Source organism: Hevea brasiliensis, chromosome 8 (genome assembly GCF_030052815.1).
Source record: "Hevea brasiliensis isolate MT/VB/25A 57/8 chromosome 8, ASM3005281v1, whole genome shotgun sequence".
Taxonomy (NCBI): Eukaryota; Viridiplantae; Streptophyta; class Magnoliopsida; order Malpighiales; family Euphorbiaceae; genus Hevea; species Hevea brasiliensis.
In genome coordinates this window covers 31,190,845-31,211,508 of record NC_079500.1, presented here as the reverse complement: position 1 = coordinate 31,211,508, position 20,664 = coordinate 31,190,845, and positions in this window count along the sequence as shown.

Below are 20,664 nucleotides of genomic sequence, written 5' to 3'. Positions count from 1 at the left end.
CATGATTAAGCTGCGTGTGATTTTATTGATATTTATTGTGATATTATGAAATGGAGTTTAAATTCTTTATGACATTCACTGTCTTTGAATTTAACTATGGTTTTAAGTATCCACTATTTATATGACTTATGATTTATGATTAAAGTTGCATTGTGTTAATGTTGTGCACCACTGAGACATTGGCTCAGCGATAACTTTTCATTGTTGTCGCAGGTAGATGGACTGACAGGGCAGCAGACTAGGCTGCTAGTACAACACTGAGAGATCATCGGGTATATTGAGTGTAACACCCTCACTGCAACAATTCCGCACATTCTACTGTTCTATTGACCGGTGTCAGTCCGGACAACTAGAACATCTGGAAAAATAATTAGACTAGAGTGAGGAGTCATAAATAACTCAAATATTAATAAGAAAAAATTAGAAAAAATTTTAGAAATAAAATACAACCAAGTTAAATGAGCCGATGCCCTAGCGATGGGTAACCAAGTGGAAAGTTGCGATTTTCGTAACTAGGAGCCCTAGACCTGAGAGAAAATTCATAAAATAATTTTTAGGACAGCAGAGAAGAGTCATTGAGGTTTCTATGGCATTCGAATGCCAAGAAAAGGCTTAAAAAAATTTTTCAATCGGTACAGACAATTTTAGTCTATTAAGCCAAACGGAGGGCATTTCGGTCATTTTACCTTCAGAGGTGATTTTTGGCCGACTTGTCCAGTTAAGTAAATAATTATTATAACACAAAATGTGAATAAATATTGCTAAAAATTAAATTGAAATTGAGTAGAAAAGAAAAAAAAAGAAAATGGAATTAAATTAGATTTATGACATAGGATGACATCATTAAAAAGCTCTCCACCAATCACCATGAGAAAACCATTTAACAAACAAATAAAAAGGAGATAAACCTCTCCCTTCCAGCATGAAAAATGAAAAATCCATCTTCTTCTCCAGCATTCTCCCTTCCAACCCTCTCTTTCTCCCTTTCGTCTCAAATTCTTTCATTTTCCTATCATTGAAACACCATTTCAAGCTTCCAAATCATTACCTTCCTTCACAAAAATAGTTGGCAGCCTTGATAAACCTCCATAGCCAGCCATAAAACCCAAGGAAAGTGGGAATAAAAGTGAAAGGAAAATCTAGTTGGCAGCCCCAAAGAGGTGAATCAAGTGTTGGGTTGATTGAAGGTTGCTTGGAGCTAGAAGAATAAGGTTAGTGCTAGAAATTCTCTTGGAATTTAAAATTTATGCAAGTTGATTTAGGGTTTGCTCAAATATGGAATTTTGTGTTGTGACTTGAATTATTGACTATTAGAAGTGCTATAAATGTGAATTGAAGTTTGGAAGTTGGCTGGAATTGAAAATTGGGAGTGCTTCTCTTATTCAGGAAATTCGGACCTATGAGTCCAGGGTATTTTTTGACCTATAAGTGAAGTTGTGTGACTCCAATTAGTATGAGGTGAATCAGAGGTGAAAATAGACTCAAAATTCCCCATTTTTCATTAAGAAACCTTGCCCAAATTCTGCTCATAAGTTGACCAATTTGCTAGTCCAATCCGGATATCCAAACACTGAACCCAGAAAAATGACCAAATGAACAGCATGTTCATTTGGCCATAACTCTCTTTAAACAGGTCCAAATGACCTAAATTTTATAAATTGGAAAGATTAGACATAGTACTAAAACTTTCATTACGAACACCAGGCCCGTAAATGCTTCTAACCTAATGAAATTATTGACTCAAATTAGGACACCAAACTGACCTGAACCACTCTGCCCAGAATTTTCTGGACATAGACTACCTGACCAATTTTGGAAAAATAGCCATAACTAGGTCTATAAAAATTGAAATGCAATGAAACCAATGGGAAAAGTTTTATAAGACATAGGTCTAAAATATTTGTATTTTGACAAAACCCAAAACCCAAAGTAATTAGGTCAAATGCTTAAAAGAACTTAGTACATCCAAACCTGGAAATTTACCCAATTTCATCTGACCCCAGATTAGTGTTTATAGCATATCTTCCACTAGAAAACTCCATTTAGGATGAGACATACATTTTCAGAATCCTAAGATAGAGGGATCTAACTTTGTTTTAGAAACCTTCCTCAAATTATGAATGTAAAAACCCTAAAAATCCACTCGTACTCACTGACCTGAATCTTGACCCTGAAGACATAGGGTACTAGAGTCTAGGCCAATTGAATTGGTATAATAAATTCTAAAAAACTTGAAAAATTATAATTCAAAATTTTGAGTGACCATAAGACATAGGGAAACAAATTCTATGAAGAGTACTAGACCTAAATGTGACTGCAACTTGGTCAATAAAATTTGTAAAATGTAACTACAAAATCTGCCTAGCTAAGGAACCAGAAATAGGAAATGAACCAGTTATGGTTATTTGATCATAACTTGAGCTACAAAACTCTAAATGGAGTGATTCAAAAAAAAAAAAGAAAATAAACTAGATACATAAAGGAACAACTTTCATGAAGAAAGATTAGCTAAATTCTCACTTTAGCATAGACCAATGAAATAGTAAACATAGGATATAAAAAATGAAAATTTGGAAAAACTTTTAGAAGGCTTTGAATTGCAATTGGCAATCAATGCCAACAAATTTAGAACCAAAAATGTGGAATCTTAGTGCAATTGGAATTAACACACCTATTATATATGAAAAGTCAACAATTTGAGTGAATAGTAATGTGTGAATAGTAACCTTAAAGACATAAGAAATAATAAAAGAAATTAAGGAAGTCATTATGAGTAATGTATAAATATATATTATAATTGGTGAATTTGAATGACTTAATGAATACCAAAAATTTTGTAATTGAGACTTATACTCCCAACACCAATGGAGTTCATAATATATTAGCAATACAACTTGAAATGTGAAATGTACCTTACATGAATAGATTGTTGAATGAATAAATGTGATAAAAGTGTCATTTGGGATTTGGGTTCCTATCAAGAGAGAAAGGAAAGATGTTTTAAATTTGAATGGTAGATTAAATGAATGTGAATTGTGATCAATATGAATGATGTAAGGAATGTATGAATATTGTGATGAATGTATAAATTATGAAATCTGTCATGAAATAATGAAGTCATAAAATACAATATATTAATATTTAATGATATTATGTGCCCTTGTATTGCCTAGACATGTGTGTCAGATTCGATAGATTGGCATGCCAATAGGGTATTATTTTAGCAGTACTGCGAAAGGCTTTATGCCTGTATTCATGGCTTTATGCCCGCATTCATAGCTTTATGCCCGCACTCGTGGCTTAATGCCCGATTATTTGTTATCATGGCTTTTTAGCCATACTGACTACATACGTGGTTGACGTTTTGCGTCCCATGGTGTGACGGCCCGAGGCACCGCGGTGTCCAGTGCCAATGACCTGTTATCCAGTTTAGTCAGCCTGTCATAGGTTACTTGGGCAGTGAAATTTATTGAAATAAGTTAAGAATATTAGTAATTAAAAATATTAGAAATTAAATAAATGAGTAAGATGACCTAAAAAAAAATTAGAATAGTTATTTATTATAAAGAATCGAAATAAACTGGACCGATATCAAAATTTACTTACCATGAAATTACTGAGACAACCTAGAAAGTATTGAGAAAATGCTAAAAGATTAGCAAAGAAAATTATAACATACATAAATATTGCAAATGTGACTTACATGATAATATAAGCATAAATTTATTACTTTTAGATCATTTTCTATGTACATTATTACTGTACATTGGTGAAATAAATACTTTCAAAGAAGACTAAATTAGGATAAAACATATTAAATTTTAGAAACTGCATGTGAAGTATAAATAAATCTTAATTATTTAAATTATGTTTTATTTATATCTTTATTTGTTTATTATTTCCTTGTTATATTATTGCACCACTAAACAGTAATGCTTAGCGCGATGGAATTGTTTTCTCGCGCAGGTGCTGAAGTTAAAGCCCAGAAAATATTAAACAGAGATTTTGGAGTTCTGATCTGCAGAGCGTTCAAGGTTGTCACCTCCTCAGCAATGCATATAGATAGGGCTCACATTAAGCATATCATGTATTTTGTGTATGTTATTTATTTCTTATATTGTAATGTAAATTAGCAAATTATAATTAATTTGTATATTATGTAAATTAAAGATTTATTTAATTATTGCAAATGATGTAAATTAATGCAAATTTGAGAATTTTGCTATAAGAATGGAGCATGAATGAATTTGTACAAATGAGTATAGATTTGAATTACATAATGATTTTTCAAATGATGATATGAGTATGGAAATGATTATGAAATTGAAATGTATGGATGAGATTTGAAATATGAGAAAATTATGAGAATGATTGATGAGATAATTATGATTAGCATGGATGAGATTTTTATTTTAAAATATTATTGAATTTCAAAAAGGTGAATATTGAAATACGCCAAACGATAATAAAATAGGGGAAACTCCACTGGTTTCTCCATCGAAAAATAATTGTTATTAAATTAAACGAATTTAAAATTATTAAAAAAATAAAGTAAGATAAGTTAGGGTGCTCCGGCACTAATTGTAGCACGCCTTGCTCGGCTACACTATAGTCGGGTGAGGGGTGTTACATTTATTGGTATCGGAGCACGGTTTAGGCGTTCCTAGGCATAGATAGATAGAATAAGATTGTGTGCATAGCATGCATTGCTTTTATTTGAGTTGAGGTGACACTAATGCAGATTTATTTTCTTGGTTATTTTAGGTTAAGGTTTGAACTCAGAATCGTAGAGGGCAGTAGAAGAAGAAGTAGTAGGCCGTATCTCGACTGGAAGTGATATTGGAAATCAGGGAGATCCTACTTCACCAGTGCAAGAGGTGCCTGTACAACCCCAACAGGCCTTGCTTGAGCATATGACTGAATTCTTTCGATAGATGACTGGGGTTATTCCACCACTGCCTCAGCGAAAATCACCTCTAGGAAACATTAGGAAGTATGGAGCTATAGATTTTAATGGTAGAAAGGAAGATGATTCTTCAGCAGCTGAGTATTGGTTAGAAAGGATTAAAAGAGTCCTACAACAGCTCCATTGCACACCAGAACAGAGTTTAGAGTGTGTAGTTTCCTTGTTACAAGAAGCTGCATATCAGTGGTGGGATGTTGTAACCAAGGTAATGCCACCAGCCGACGTAACTTGGGAATTCTTTTTGATAGAGTTCAGAAAGAAATATATTAGCTGTGTTCATGAAGAGGAACAGAAGAGGAGTGGTGATCAGCAAAAGAGGAAATTTGGACAGTCTAGTAATAAGAGGCCGAGAGAACAGTCAAGTCAGACATCTGATTAAAGTAGGAGATCTAGACCCAGGCCTATACCCAGAAGAGATCAACTAGAAGCACTAGTAGAAAATGTGGCCATTGTAACAAGTGGCATAAAGGTGAATGTAGAGGATTGACTGGAGCCTATTATAGATGTGGGGCCATAGACCATCGTTTGAAAGATTGTCCTAAGAGGAATTTACCACGGACCCAGACAGAGATCGTGGAAGGACCAAGTACAACAGTAACACCACTTCCAAATGTCACCCAAGTCGGAGAGGAACAAGAAGCCCTAAATGTGAATTTAAGGTAAAGTACTTCCTTTATGATATGCCTAAGTGTATAATGATAGATTCAAAAAGACTAAATAGTATCATATATATAAAAGAAGTAGAGAGAGGGAGCAATAGAAAGGTAAAAGAATTATCTTAGATACCTACACCCAGTAAATTTTGAGGACGAAATTTAAATTAGAGGGGAAGAATTATAACACCCTCACTGTAACAATTCTGCACATTCTACTGTTCTGGTGATCGGTGTCGGTCCGGACAGCTAGAACGTCTGGAAAAATAATTAAACTAGAGTGAGGAGTCATAAATAACACAAATATTAATAAGAAAAATTTAGAAAAAATTTTAGAAATAAAATACAACCAAGTTAAATGAGCCGGTGCCCTAGCGATGGGTAACTCAGTGGGATGTTGCAATTCTCGAAACTAGGAGCCCTAGACCCAGAAGAAAATTCATAAAATAATTTTTAGGACTCCAGAGAAGAGTCAATGAGGTTTCTAAGGCATTCGAATGCCAAGAAAAGGCTTAAAAAAATTTTCAATCGGTACAGACAATTTTAGTCTATTAAGCCAAACGAAGGGCATTTTGGTCATTTCGCCTTCAGAGGTGATTTTTGGCCGACTTGTCCAGTTAAGTAAGTAATTATTATGACACAAAATATGAATAAATATTGCTAAAAATTAAATTGAAATTGAGTAGAAAAAAAAAAGAAAATGGAATTAAATTAGATTTATGACATAGGATGACATCATTAAAAAACTCTCCACCAATCACCATGAGATAACCATTTAACAAACAAATAAAAAGGAGATAAATGAGTAAAAAAAAATGAAAAATCCATCTTCTTCTCCAGCATTCTCCCATCCAACCCTATCTTTCTCCATTTCCTCTCAAATTCTTTCATTTTCCTATCATTAAAACACCATTTCAAGCTTCCAAATCATTACCTTCCTTCACAAAAATGGTTGGCAGCCTCGATAAACCTCCATAGCCAGCCATAAAAACCCAAGGAAAGTGGGAACAAAAGTGAAAGGAAAATCTGGTTGGCAGCCCCAAAGAGGTGAATCAAGTGTTGGATTGATTGAAGGTTGCTTGGAGCTAGAAGAATAAGGTTAGTGCTACAAATTCTCTTGGAATTTAAAATCTATGCAAGTTGATTTAGGGTTTGCTCAAATATGGAATTTTGTGTTGTGACTTGAATTTGATGATGTTGAGGTTGATTATTGACTATTAGAAGTGCTATAAATGTGAATTGAAGTTTGGAAGTAGGGTGGAATTGAAAATTGGGAGTGCTTCTCTTATGTAGGAAATTCAGACCTATGAGTCCAGGGTATTGTTTCATCTATAACTGAAGTTGTGTGACTCCAATTGGTATGAGGCCAATTGGAGGTGAAACTAGACTCAAAATTCCCCATTTTTCATGAAGAAATCCTACCCAAATTCTGTCCATAATTTGACCAATTTGCTGGTCCAATCCGGATATCCAAACACTGAACCCAGAAAAATGGCCAAATGAACAACACATGTTCATTTGTCCATAACTCTCTTTAGACAGGTCCAAATGACCTGAATTTTATACGTTGGAAAGATTAGACATAGTACTACAACTTTCATTAAGAACACCAAGCCCAGAAATGCCTCTAACCTAATGAAATTGTTGACTCAAATTAGGACACCAAACTGACCTGAACCATTCTGCCCACAATTTTCTGGACATAGACTACCCGACCAGTTTTGGAAAAATAGCCATAACTTGGTCTATAAAAATTTAAATGCAATGAAACCAATGGTAAAAGTTTTATAAGACATAGGTCTACAATATTTGTATTTTGACCAAAACTCAGAACCCAAAGGAATCAGGTCAAATGCTTAAAAGAACTTAGTACATCCAAACCTGGAAATTTACCCAATTTCATCTGACCCCGGATTAGTGTTTATAGTATATCTTCCACTAGGAAACTCCATTTAGGATGAGCCATATGTTTTTAGAATCCTAAGATAGAGGGACCTAACTTTGTTTTAGAAACCTTCCTCAAATTATGAATGTAAGAACCCTAAAAATCCACTCGTACTCACTGACCTGAATCTGGACCCTGAAGACACAGGGTACTGGAGTCTAGGCCAATTAAATTGGTATAATAAATTCTACAAAACTTGAAAAATTGTGATTCAAAATTTTGAGTGACCATAAGACATAGGGAAACAAATTCTATGAAGAGTACTAGACCTAAATGTGACTGCAACTTGGCCAATAAAATTTGTAAAGTGTAACTACAAAATCTGCCTAGCTAAGGAAACAGAACTAGGAAATGAACTAGTTATGGTTATTTGACTGTAACTTGAGCTACAAAACTCCAAATGGAGTGATTCAAAAAAAATAATAAAACTAAATACATAAAGGAACAACTTTCATGAAGAAAGATTAGCCAAATTCTCACTTTAGCATAGACCAATGAAACAATAAACATAGGATATAAAAACTGAAAATTTGGAAATACTTTGAGAAGGCTTTGAATTGCAATTGGCAATCAATGCCAACAAATTTAGAATAAAAAATGTGGAATCTTAGTGCAATTGGAATTAACACACCAATTATATATGAAAAGTCAACAATTTGAGTGAATAGTAATGTGTGAATTGTAACCTTAAAGACATAAGAAATAATAAAAGAAATTAAAGAAGTCATTATGAGTAATGTATAAATATATATTGTAATTGGTGAATTTGAATGACTTAATGAATACCAAAAATTTTGTAATTGAGAGTTATACTCCCAACACCAATGGAGTTCATAATCTATTAGCAATACAACTTGAAGTATGAAATATACCTTACATGAATAGATTGTTGAATGAATAAATGTGATAAAAGTGTCATTTGGGATTTAGGTTCCTATCAAGAGAGAAAGGAAAGATGTTTTGAATTTGAATGGCAGATCAAATGAATGTGAATTGTGATCAATATGAATGATATAAGGAATGTATGAATATTAAGATGAATGTATAAATTATGGAATTTGTCATGAAATAATGAAGTCATAAAATATAATATATTAATATTTAATGATATTATGTGCCCTTGTATTGCCTAGACATGTGTGTCGGATTTGATAGATTGGCATGCCAATAGGGTATTGTTTTAGTAGTACTGCGAAAGGCTTTATGCCTGTATTCACGGCTTTATGCCTGCATTCATGGCTTAATGCCCGATTATGTGTTATCATGGCTTTTTAGCCATACTGATTGTATACGTGGTTGACGTTTTGCGTCCCATGGTATGACGGCCTGAGGCACCGCGGTGTCCAGTGCCAATGACCCTTTATCCAGTTTAGTCAGCTTGTCATAGGTTACTTGGGCAGTGAAATTTATTGAAATAAGTTAAGAATATTAGTAATTAAAAATATTAAAAATTAAATAAATGAGTAAGATGACCTAAAAAAAAATTAGAACAGTTATTTATTAGAAAGAATCGAAATAAACTGGACCGATATCAAAATTTACTTATTGTGAAATAATCTGAGACAACCTAGAAATTATTGAGAAAATGCTAAAAGATTAGCAAAGAAAATTGTAACATACATAAATATTGCAAATGTGACTTACATGATAATATAAGCATAAAATTATTATTTTGAGATCATTTTTCTATGTACATTATTACTGTACATTGGCGAAATAAACACTTTCAAAGAAGACCAATTAGGATAAAACATATTAAATTTTAGAAACCGCATGTGAAGTATAAATAAATCTTAATTATTTAAATTATGTTTTATTTCTATCTTTATTTGTTTATTATTTACTTGTTATATTATTGCACCACTAAGCAGCAATGCTTAGCGCGATGGAATTGTTTCCTCGCGCAGGTACTGAAGTTAAAGCCCAGCAAATACTAAACATAAATTTTGGAGTTCTGATCTGCAGAGAGTTTAAGGTTGTCACCTCCTCAGCAATGCATATAGATAGGGCTCACATTAAGCATATCATGTATTTTGTGTATGTTATTTATTTCTTATATTGTAATGTAAATTAGCAAATTGTAATTAATTTGTATATTATGTAAATTAAGGATTTATTTAATTATTGCAAATGATGTAAATTAATGCAAATTTGAGAATTTTGCTATAAGAATAGAGCATGAATGAATTTGTACAAATGAGTATAGATTTGAATTACATAATGATTTTTCAAATTATGATATGAGTATGGAAATGATTATGAAATTAAATGTATGGATGAGATTTGAAATATGAGAAAATTATGAGAATGATTGATGAGATAATTATGATTAGCATAGATGAGATTTTTATTTTAAAATATTGTTGAATTTCAAAAAGGTGAATATTAAAATATGCCAAACGATAATAAAATAGGGGAAACTCCATTGGTTTCTCAGTCGAAAAATAATTAATATTAAATTAAACGAATTCAAAATTATTAAAAAAATAAAGTAAGATAAGTTAGGGTGCTCCGGCACCGATTGTGGCACGCCTTGCTCGGCTACACTATAGTCGGGTGAGGGGTGTTACATTAAGAAAAGGTTTAAAATCCCTTGTAGTGTGTCTAATGGGTTATCAGTAGATGAAGTTGGTAATTTGTTAGATATACTACGGGATCATGTTATGCCTTACGGAGGGGTAGGGTGTGACATGTTTTAGTGGTATCATAGCTAGTTTTTAAATTCTGTTTTCACCTGTAATTTGAATATTCTTTCTTTATAATACAACTACTCAATGTCATTGTTTGATATATACAGTACATTACATTATAAATATGCACTAACGGGATGAAATCTCATTGTGTTAATTGTTTAGGAGGTCTAAGATCCTCGAATTAACTATGGAAGAGGGTGATCGTTTAGTCGATCAATCGATAGAAGCTAAGGTACAAGGGGATGCCCCAGCCCTAAATAATGTCAGTGGATCAATCGCGCCAGCCCCCTCAGTACCGCAGTTTCCCGCTCTGTTCGCTCATCAGATGGCTGCAATGTTCCAACAGATGGCTGGTAACATGCTTACTCAAGTCCCACCACAAGTCCCACTACAGATACCAATGGTACAACCACAGTCTTCTGCTAGGCAGTATGACAAATTGATGAAATATGGGGCTACTGAGTTCAAGGGCACAGTAGATCCTCTAGAAGCAAAACAGTGGTTAGAGAGAATGGATAAGGTGTTCAAGAAGCTACATTGTACAGAGGAGCTCAGATTTAAATATTCAGTATCTCTGCTACAGGAGGATGCATATGACTGGTGGAAAACCATTCCCCATAGCCTGGTAGAACATTCATGCTAACATGGAATGATTTTCTACGAGAGTTCAGACAAAAATATGTCCGTGATCCTTATGTGGACCAGAAGCTGCAAGAGTTCCTAAGTCTGAAATAGGGGATTAGATCAGTGGCTGAATATGAAAGAGAATTTTCCCGCCTGAGCCATTATGCAATAAGTCTACTTTCTAGCAGTAGGGAGAGATGTAAGAGGATTGAAACCGGCTTGAAGCCCAGTATCAAATTATAAGTGGTCGGATTCAAACATAACAACTTCTCTGAGCTTATTTCTCAAGCACTAGAATTAGAAAGAATTGAATCTGAAGCGGCCCCTGAGAAAAAGATATCAGAAAAGACAGGAAAAGAGGGAAAGTCAGTAGAACAGAGTTCCAATGGTCCTACTGGAAAGGGGAAGAACCATGGGGGATGCAGCAGAGGTGGTAGGAAGTCTAGTAGGGGAAGATATTCAGGACAAAAACCCCCTCTATCTGGTCAGCAGAGTACCAGAAGTTCCTACCCTCCCTACCAATGTGAAACTTGTGGAAGAAATCATAGTGGGGTGTGCTACAAGGCCATAGGAGCCTGTTATAACTGTGGAGGCATAGGGCACTTTGCCAAAGACTGCACCAGTACTCACAGAGTTGGACCACCTCCTACTACTGCTTGTCGCAAGGTGTTTTGCGGTCACCTGGACGAACACTCACCAAAGTGGGAAAGAGTGAGGAGTCGCCACTTTAATTTTGAGGGAAATTAAAGAAAACCATTTGCAAAAATAAATTAAAATGAAACCACTTCAAAAACAAAGATTCTAGGTTCGGGGTCCGTAGACGGGTGGGGAAGGTGTTAGGCACCCCACCTCGTCCCTCAATGAGGGTAAGCAGATTTAACTTCAAGCTCTTTATAAACTAGAATTGGTAGTTAGGAGGTTCGAACGGAGATGTTAATCCTCTTGATAAAAGGGAATATTTGATTTTTCACCAATTTGAGTTACCCAGATATATAAATAAATGAGTCGACCCTTAGTGAGTTGCTGTTGCGTATTAGTTTTGTTTAAGGGGGCCATTTTGTATATTTGTTAGAATTCAATTTGAGAATCGGATAAGAACTCTCCTCCTATCTCTTTTAGATTAAAATTAGAATTTTGGATTGAGAATCGGATAAGAACTCTCCTCTGATCTCTTTTTAAATATTTGTTAAAATTTTGGATTGAGAATCGGATAAGAACTCTCCTCCAATCTCCTTTTAAATATTTGTTAAAAATTTTTAATCGAGAATCAGATAAGAACTCTCCTCCGATCTCTTTTAATATTTGTTAAAAATTTTAAGTGAGTATTGGATAAGAACTCTCCTCCGATCTCTTTTAATATTTGTTAAAATTTTGAGTGAGAACCGGATAAGAACTCTCCTCCGATCTCTTTTACTTGAATGTGAGCCGGATAAGGACTTTTTCGATCTCTTGAAATTTTACATATCATAAGACCCTAAGACTAAAGATTATGGTATTCAAAGATGCCGGGGACCTGAATAAAGCTTCTTTTGGCTCATTGGTACCCCGCGACTAGACAGGGGATACCAAACTGAATTTTCCGACCTTCTTATGTGGTCGCCTTACCAGTACCTTTTGATACCCGATCTATTCCATTTATTTATCTAAGGTTCGGTTTTACTCTGCCTTGTGACATCTTACCCAATTATCTTTTGTGTTATTCTAGTGATTCGGCCTTACTTTTTTCCTGACTTGTTATTCAGACCTTTCAATATTTTAAAGAAACTCTTAAGATACGATTACCTACATTTTGTCCAACTACTTATACGCTACTCAGGAATAGAACATTCACATTTGGGAGTCAAAAAGAATGAACTAATGAACAAAAGGAAAATTTGAGAAAAGCCTTCTTCGGGGGCCTTCTAACACAATATGAAACTAACGAACATTGCTAGCATGAAGCAAAAGAAATACGTAAAATAAAAACGAGCACTAAATAAAGCAGCGGTAAAGCACACTCACCTGTTGGGAATCGGAACTATGGGATTAACTATGGAGTCACAAAAGCATGGTAAAGTTACGGGCTGATATCCTAAGGACTAAGGTTTGCTTTAAGATGATGAATATCTCGTTAAGATGCAGTCAAGCTGAAGCAGTAACCTGGTCTGATGAGGTTAAACTTGGGAAATGGGAACGAAAATGAAGATAACAAAGACTGACCTGATGGTGAGAATGTCATGGAACAATGAATAAACTGAAAATAAAGAGTTTCAGTATTCAAGACCTCGTTCAAGAAATTACTTTAGAAAACTGGTTTCTGAAGTTTTTCTATCTTTCCAAACTTAAAAAAAAAATAGCAGAGTAACAAACTGAATTGAGTTTCAGAGTTTTTCCACTATACTTCCCACCCTTTATTTTTCGTCCTCCTTTTGAACAGTTTTTATGCAGGTATTTATAGGAACCGGGTGTTCCCCATGAAGGGTCAGGATTTGTTTTGAGGGAGATGGAGGGTCAGGATTTTAAAGGACACGATCTGAAGCTCGGGAATTAAAGAGAATCAGAACGGACGGCTGAGATCTCTTTCGAAATATTTGTCCTTTCTCTCTTCTAATCTGACAGCCCAAAATTTTCTTATCAAGGGCGATCCGAGGGCTAGGAGTGAAAGGTACTGGTCTTGTCGTCTTCTTCCTTAATCCAAGGGCTCCGGGCTCATCCTTACAAGTCAGATCAACAGTGGAGATTAGGATGTACAGCACTGTCATGACGTACTCTGGCGCATGTCAGTAATGCGGGAGATTCTGGGGCGTGCGGTGGAGATTTCATCTGCAATGCTTTAACTACCTCAGCTCTGATCATGACGACAACGGCAAGCCTCTTATTCTCTTTGTTTTTCGATCTCCCGATCTTTCCAACATGATTCTTTTCCGATCCCTCATGCCGGACTCCCTTCTTCCGACCTCTCCTACTCTAGTCTCTTCCTTTATCAGGCTCGGTCCAGTCAAAGCATTTATTCCCTCAATTTCCGAGGCATCCGCTTCATTTTCTACTTAGTAATAAATGCTCGGACCATTCCCTATATATATACCTTCAACAAGGAAACCTTCTGCATTTGATTTTCTCCCCTTTTCTCCTCATTTTTCCTATTCTAGCTGCTCCGGCAACAATCCCGAACATGATGATCGCTTTTTATCTTTTTCCGGTTGCCCTCTTTGTTCCTTGCCTGAAAATTTACGATCCTGGTGAACGGGAAATTATGATAACTTCATTTGATGACCGTGGGAGAACTGGACTAATTTACCGACCTGGATCGAGGACCTTGATCTCATTGATCTCGAATCGTTCGACCGATACAAATGGCGAACTGATTTCGGGAGAAAAGACTGCTAATATTCCCCTTAAAACCGGTTCCTGCTCCTTGGCGTTCATCTGGCTCCTCACCACACTGGGTGTTCCGACAGCGGCTCAGTTTCGAGCAGTAACTGTGATAATGACCTCTCTCATTCTTATAAGAGTCATAGTCCCCCCATCTAAGCTGTACATCTATCCGATGTCAACAGCCGGTCTCCTGGTCAAACACATCTTTTGACTCAACCACGAGACTAGGCTTTGACATAGGCCTTTTAAATAGGATGTTCCACCGATCTCTAAAGATCGCCCTTATGATGTAATCAGACCTTTAATGTAATCCAATCTCTAGAGATTGCCCAAATGATGTAGTCAGACCTTTAATGTAATCAGATCCCTAGAGATCGCCTAAATGATGTAATCCGACCTTCTTGGAATGAAATTTTATTTTCTCAATTATCATTTTTATTATTATTTGAAATTGCACCAATTGTGCATAGCCCAAGTCCATCCGAACTCGTGGCGGATCCTAGTAGCCTTCAGAGGCCTCTGCCGAGCTAAGGGATTCTGTCCTATAGCAAAGGTATTCGCCGAACAACATAGATTAACTCGTCAAAAGGACAATGAGTATTGGTTCTTCCAGGCGAAGCCGCATTGCGGGCTTTTCACTGATCTGCCTTCCTCCCTGAAGAATTGGAAGAATTGCTTCTTCATTCTAAGGAGCAAAATTCCGAACGGCTTTGAGGGTTTCCCTCGTAGCTGGCTGCACCAGGGCCCCATACTTCCGAAGTGCCTCACCCTAAATAGGGAAGAGGGCCTGATGGTGATGGAGCTGATAGATCAGGTGGGCAGAGAGAAGTTCTCTTGTTTAGATGCGGTGACTGCCAAACTGCATCACTGGATAATGGAGTTGATCACTGGCGAAAATCGGGGGCTTCAGCTCTCTGACCTTGGCATCGGTATTTTCCTATATCTCAGATCTTTGGACCTTAGTGATCTCACTGACCTCTTCTTTGTGTAGGTATGGCAAGCAGCAAAGCTTCCAAGGAGAGCTAAAAGCGGAAGAGATAAATCCCCCGGAAGGTACGGGAGATGAAGCGAGCTGAAACCCAGCAGACACCCAGCCATGAGCCCGGGGAAATACAAGGGGGCTCATCTCAACCTTCGGGGCCGCCGATCCCCGAGGTAGAAGTGATCTGATCTCCTCCTCACCAAGAAGAGCCACCTCCACCTCCTCCAGTTGCTTCGAGTACGGAAGGGGCTCCTTCCCAGCCTCCTGTAAGGACCCTTTCCCGTGGTGCCCAAATCTTGATCCATTCACTGGAGAAAAATCACACGGTTCGAGAGAACCCGGGTTTTGCTAAAGTCTTGGGGTCCTCCATCTGCCTCCGGGAGGATCGGGATAGGCTGTCTCTGAACAATCTTAATGACATCCTGACCCAATCCATGAGCCTGAACGTGGAGTGTTTGGTGAATCAGCACATCGTTCGGGAGAAGGCTCACCGCCTGGGTAAGGAGGTTGAGAAGATGGGGCATGAAGTGGCTTCCCTCCGTTCCCAACTCTCATCCGCTCAGAACTACATATCTGAAATTGAGGGGCGGATGAAGTTCTACGAGGACAAGCTGGCCGAGCAAGCTCATGTTCTGGCCGAGCGAGATCATGTTCTTGAGGAAGTTCAGGCGCTCCGGGCCGGTGAAGTTGCTCACCTCACTGAGGAGCTCAAGGTGAAAGTGGAAGAGGCGGTGACAAGGGAGGCCGGTGCTTATGTAAATGCTCACAGGGATCTCTTGGCCGAGCTCAAGAAGCGTTATCTCGAAGAGGACTTCTCCTGGATGGTCGACCTGGCTCCCCAAGAAGAAGAGGAAAGCGAGGAGGAGGCCGAAGGTGCGAGAGGGAGCGAACAAAATGTAGATCAGGCTGGGGGTGATCCTCCAACCGAATCACTTGTATAAATTTTAATATGAAATGAAAGTTCCCCCTTTTGTTTAACGAATGGATGTGATCGGAAAATCTCTAAATTGCCTAAGTACTTGATTGTCTTAGCATATTAAAACAACAACTAAAAGTGATTATTATTCTAAGTGTAAGAGGTCGGAAAACACAATAAGCATGAGATCGGCAAGAAACACAATAAGCATGAGATCGGCAAGGAACCAACGCTAAATGGGACTTGATTAAAAATTGGAAATTTGACTTGAACACTTAAGGTTGGGATCATTATTAAACCGGATTGGAACCTTAACTTTATTATTCCCAAAATTTTAAATGAGAGATCGGCAATAAGACTGGTGTCACGAAGGCCTAATGTAGGTTCAATCTCGTTTGACATGAAAGATCGAAAATATAATTGACTGATCAGGGGACTTGACAATTAACTTGAGTGATCGGTGAGGCTTTAAATGATATGGGAACTTAGTATTGATTAGATCCCTTTTGAGGAGAGATCGGAAATGTGGTTAGTTGGCAAAGGGAGACTGTGTTGGGGATCGGCTTTAAAGTTTATAGATTTCAGGGATCGGCCAAAATATGGTGTGTACAGCTGCCCCTCCTTACATAATTCCTACTGAAAAAATTTTCGTGTAGGGATTATGTAAAGATTCAGACTCATATTTTGGGCGATTAGGTGTTCAAGGTTAGGAAACTAAAACCTACTTAAGTTAGTGACCTAGGGAATGGTAACAGGAGTTAAAATGATAGAAAATTAAAATCAACTTGGATTAAGGAACCAAAGGTTGATAACAAGAAATTTAAAATGCTAAAAATTAAAATCAACTTTGATGAAGGAACCAGAGGTTGATAACGGGAAATTTAAAATGCTAAAAATTAAAATCAACTTAGATCAAGGAACCAGAGGTTGATAACGGGAAATTTAAAGTGCTGAAAATTAAAATCAACTTAGATCAAGGAACCAGAGGTTGATAACGGGAAATTTAAAATGCTGAAAATTAAAATCAACTTAGATCAAGGAACCAGAGGTTGATAACGGGAAATTTAAAATGCTGAAAATTAAAATCAACTTAGATCAAGGAACCAGAGGTTGGTAACGGGAAATTTAAAATGCTGAAAATTAAAATCTATTGAGATCAAGGAACCAGAGGTTGATAACAGGAAATTTAAAATGCTGAAAATTAAAATCAACTTACAAAGCAAGTCTAATCTCGACACGAGAAGTTCCTCCCTGATGAAGTGTACTTAACAGGATCGCGAAAGCCGATGATTTTCTTCGAATGCCCCTTTTCTGTTCCCGACTTTCTTCTTATTTTACGAAAGGTGCCCTTACGGGTTTTCACTCTCTTTTCGTCCATTTGACTAGAAGCGCCCTTCCAGGTTTTCACCTCTAGTTTTTTTTTTTTAAGCCATCCCCTACAAATCTCATAGCAAAGTACGTGAGGATATCAATTTTCAAATCCTAATCTTATGGCAAAATTTTAAATGATTAATAACGCATTAGATAAAGAGATTGAAGAAGGATAATATTAAATAGTGAGTCTACGGGAAGATGAAAGCAAAGTGAATAAAGTATAACTTTATTATGGTTTTAAGAAACAAAGGTACAGTTTTAAAGAAAATGGGTACAAGGATAGATCTCACACGATTCCTTGTGGTTAGCTTTGAAGTCCCTTAACCGCCATTATTTCCAGTACTTTGAAGTCTCGTGCCATGACGGTCTATTTCCCTTCTCAGTTTCATGCCCCGTTCCTTATTTCTCCCTTTTGGTTCTTAGGGTGCCCTTTCGAGTTTTCGCCCCTAGATTTTCTTTTTTTTTTTTTTTCTTTTTTAGGCTGGATCTTTCAGGATGCCCTTTCGGGTTTTCATCCTTCACTCATTTTACAGAAAGTGCCCTTCGAGGGTTTTCACCTTCTTTCAGACATTTTGCTAGGAGTGCCCTTTCGGGTTTTCACCCCTACTCTTTTTTTTTTTTTTAGGCATAGTATCTTTTGATAGTGTTGGCATTCACAGGTCTTAGAAATTCTTCACCGTCCATGTGGGTCAAGATCAAGGCCCCACCAGAAAATGCTTTTTTAACCACATAGGGTCCCTCGTAGGTTGGTAACCATTTACCCCGGGGATCATTTTGATTCGGGAGAACTTTCTTCAGAACTAGTTCCCCGGGTTGAAATTCGCGTGGGCGAACACTTTTGTCAAATGCCCTAGCCATTCTTCTCTGGTATAACTGCCCATAACATGCTACTGCTAACCTCTTCTCATCTAGCAAGTTTAATTGGTCCAACCTTGACTGGATCCATTCCGACTCATCAATCCCCGATTCTTTCAGAATTCTTAGAGAAGAAATTTCTACCTCAATGGGTAGTACAGCTTCCATCCCGTAAACCAGTGAGTATGCAGTTGCCCCAGTTGATGTCCTTACAGAAGTCCGGTATGCATGAAAAGCGTAGGGGAGCATATCATGCCAATCCCTATAAGTGACCATCATTTTCCGGATTATTCTCTTGAGATTTTTGTTTGCAACATCCACCACTCCATTCATCTGGGGACGGTATGGGGAGGAATTGAGATGTCGAATCTTGTATTGATCACATAATCTTTGGATCTTCGGACCATTCAAATTCTTAGCGTTGTCAGTAACGATTTCATTGGGGAGGCCGTGCCGGCAGATGATATTATTTTTGAGGAATTTGAGGAATGTGTTCTGTGTAATGTGAGCATATGATGTTGCTTCGACCCATTTAGAAAAATAGTCGATAGCTACCAAGATAAATCTATGCCCGTTGGATGCCTTAGGGTTGATGGGACCAATCACATCGATGCCCCACATTGCAAAAGGCCAAGGTGAGACGAGGTTGAACAATTGGTGAGGCGAAACATTTATCGGATCCGCGTAGATTTAACACTTATGGCACTTTCGAAAATACTCGACGCAATCCTTTTCCATGGTAGTCCAAAAATATCCCCGTCGCATGATTTGCTTAGCCATCATATGCCCATTGGCATGGGTTGCACAGTTTCCCTCATGAGTCTCGAAAAGGATTCTCTTTGCCTCCTTCGCATCCACACATCTCAACAATTCGCCGTTGGAGCTTCTTTTGTATAGAATTTCTCCACTGGGGAAGTATCCTAATGCTAATCTTCGAATCATCCTCCATTCGTTTTTACTTGCCCCTGAAGGGAACTCTCTGGTTCTGATGTAAACCAGGATGTCATGATACCAAGGTTTACCATTAGGTTCTTCTTCGATCATGAAGTAGTAAGCCGACTCATTCCTTGCTTTAATCTTTAATACCTGAGTCGTCTGCCCTTCTTCAATTTGAGCCACAACAGCCAAGGTGGCCAAGGCGTCTGCAAATTGATTCTTGTCTCGACTAAGGTGAGTGAAAGAAATTTCCTCGAATTTCTTAATCAGCTCCAGTAAATACTTCTGATATGGGATTAGCTTCGGATCCTTAGTTTGCCATTCTCCCTTGACTTGATAAATGATTAGGGCTGAGTCCCCATATACATCCAACTTCTTGACTTTCATTTCGATGGCAGTCTGTAGACCTATCACACAAGCTTCGTATTCTGCGATGTTGTTGGTGCAGTCAAATCTCAACTTAATAGCTATCGGAAAGTGTTTCCCATCTGGGGATATCAATACAGCTCCGATTCCATTACCGGACAAATTGACAGCTCCGTCAAAATACATTTCCCATACATCAGCTGGCTCTTCTTCTCTGCAATCCACTTCGTTAATATGCTCATCGGGGAACTCAAAATCCAGAGCTTCATAATCCTGGATAGGGTTTTCTGCTAAGAGATCGGCGATCACGCTACCTTTGACTGCTTTCCGGGTCATATAGACAATGTTATATTGAGATAGTATGACCTGCCACTTGGCTATCCTTCCCGGCATGAATGGGCTTTCGAATACATACTTGATAGGATCCATTCTGGAAGTGAGCCATGTCTTGTGATTCAACATGTAGTGCTTGAGGCGATTCGCTGTCCAGGCTAACGCGCAGCAAGTTATCTCTAGGAAAGAGTACCTTGACTCACACTCATTGAACTTTTTGCTCAGGTAATAAATAGCCCTTTCCTTTCGACCAGTATCATCATGTTGCCCCAAAACACATCCCATTGAGTTTTGTTGGATTGCCATATACAGAATTAGAGGCCTTCCTGCCACCGGCGGAACCAATACTGGTGGGTTGGACAGGTACTGCTTGATTTTCTCAAAAGCCCCTTGACAAACTGAATCCCATTGAGTGGTATTGTTCTTTCGGAGTAGCCTAAAAATAGGTTCAGCTTTGGCAATGAGATTGGAAATAAACCTTGATATGTAGTTCAACTTCCCCAGGGAACTGCGCACCTCCCTTTCTGTTTTTGGGGATGGCATCTCTTGAATGGCTCAGACTTTGTTCGGATCAACTTCTATTCCTTTCTCGCTCACTATGAATCCCAACAATTTCCCAGATCTAGCTCCGAATATGCATTTGGCAGGGTTCAGTTTCAGCTGATAT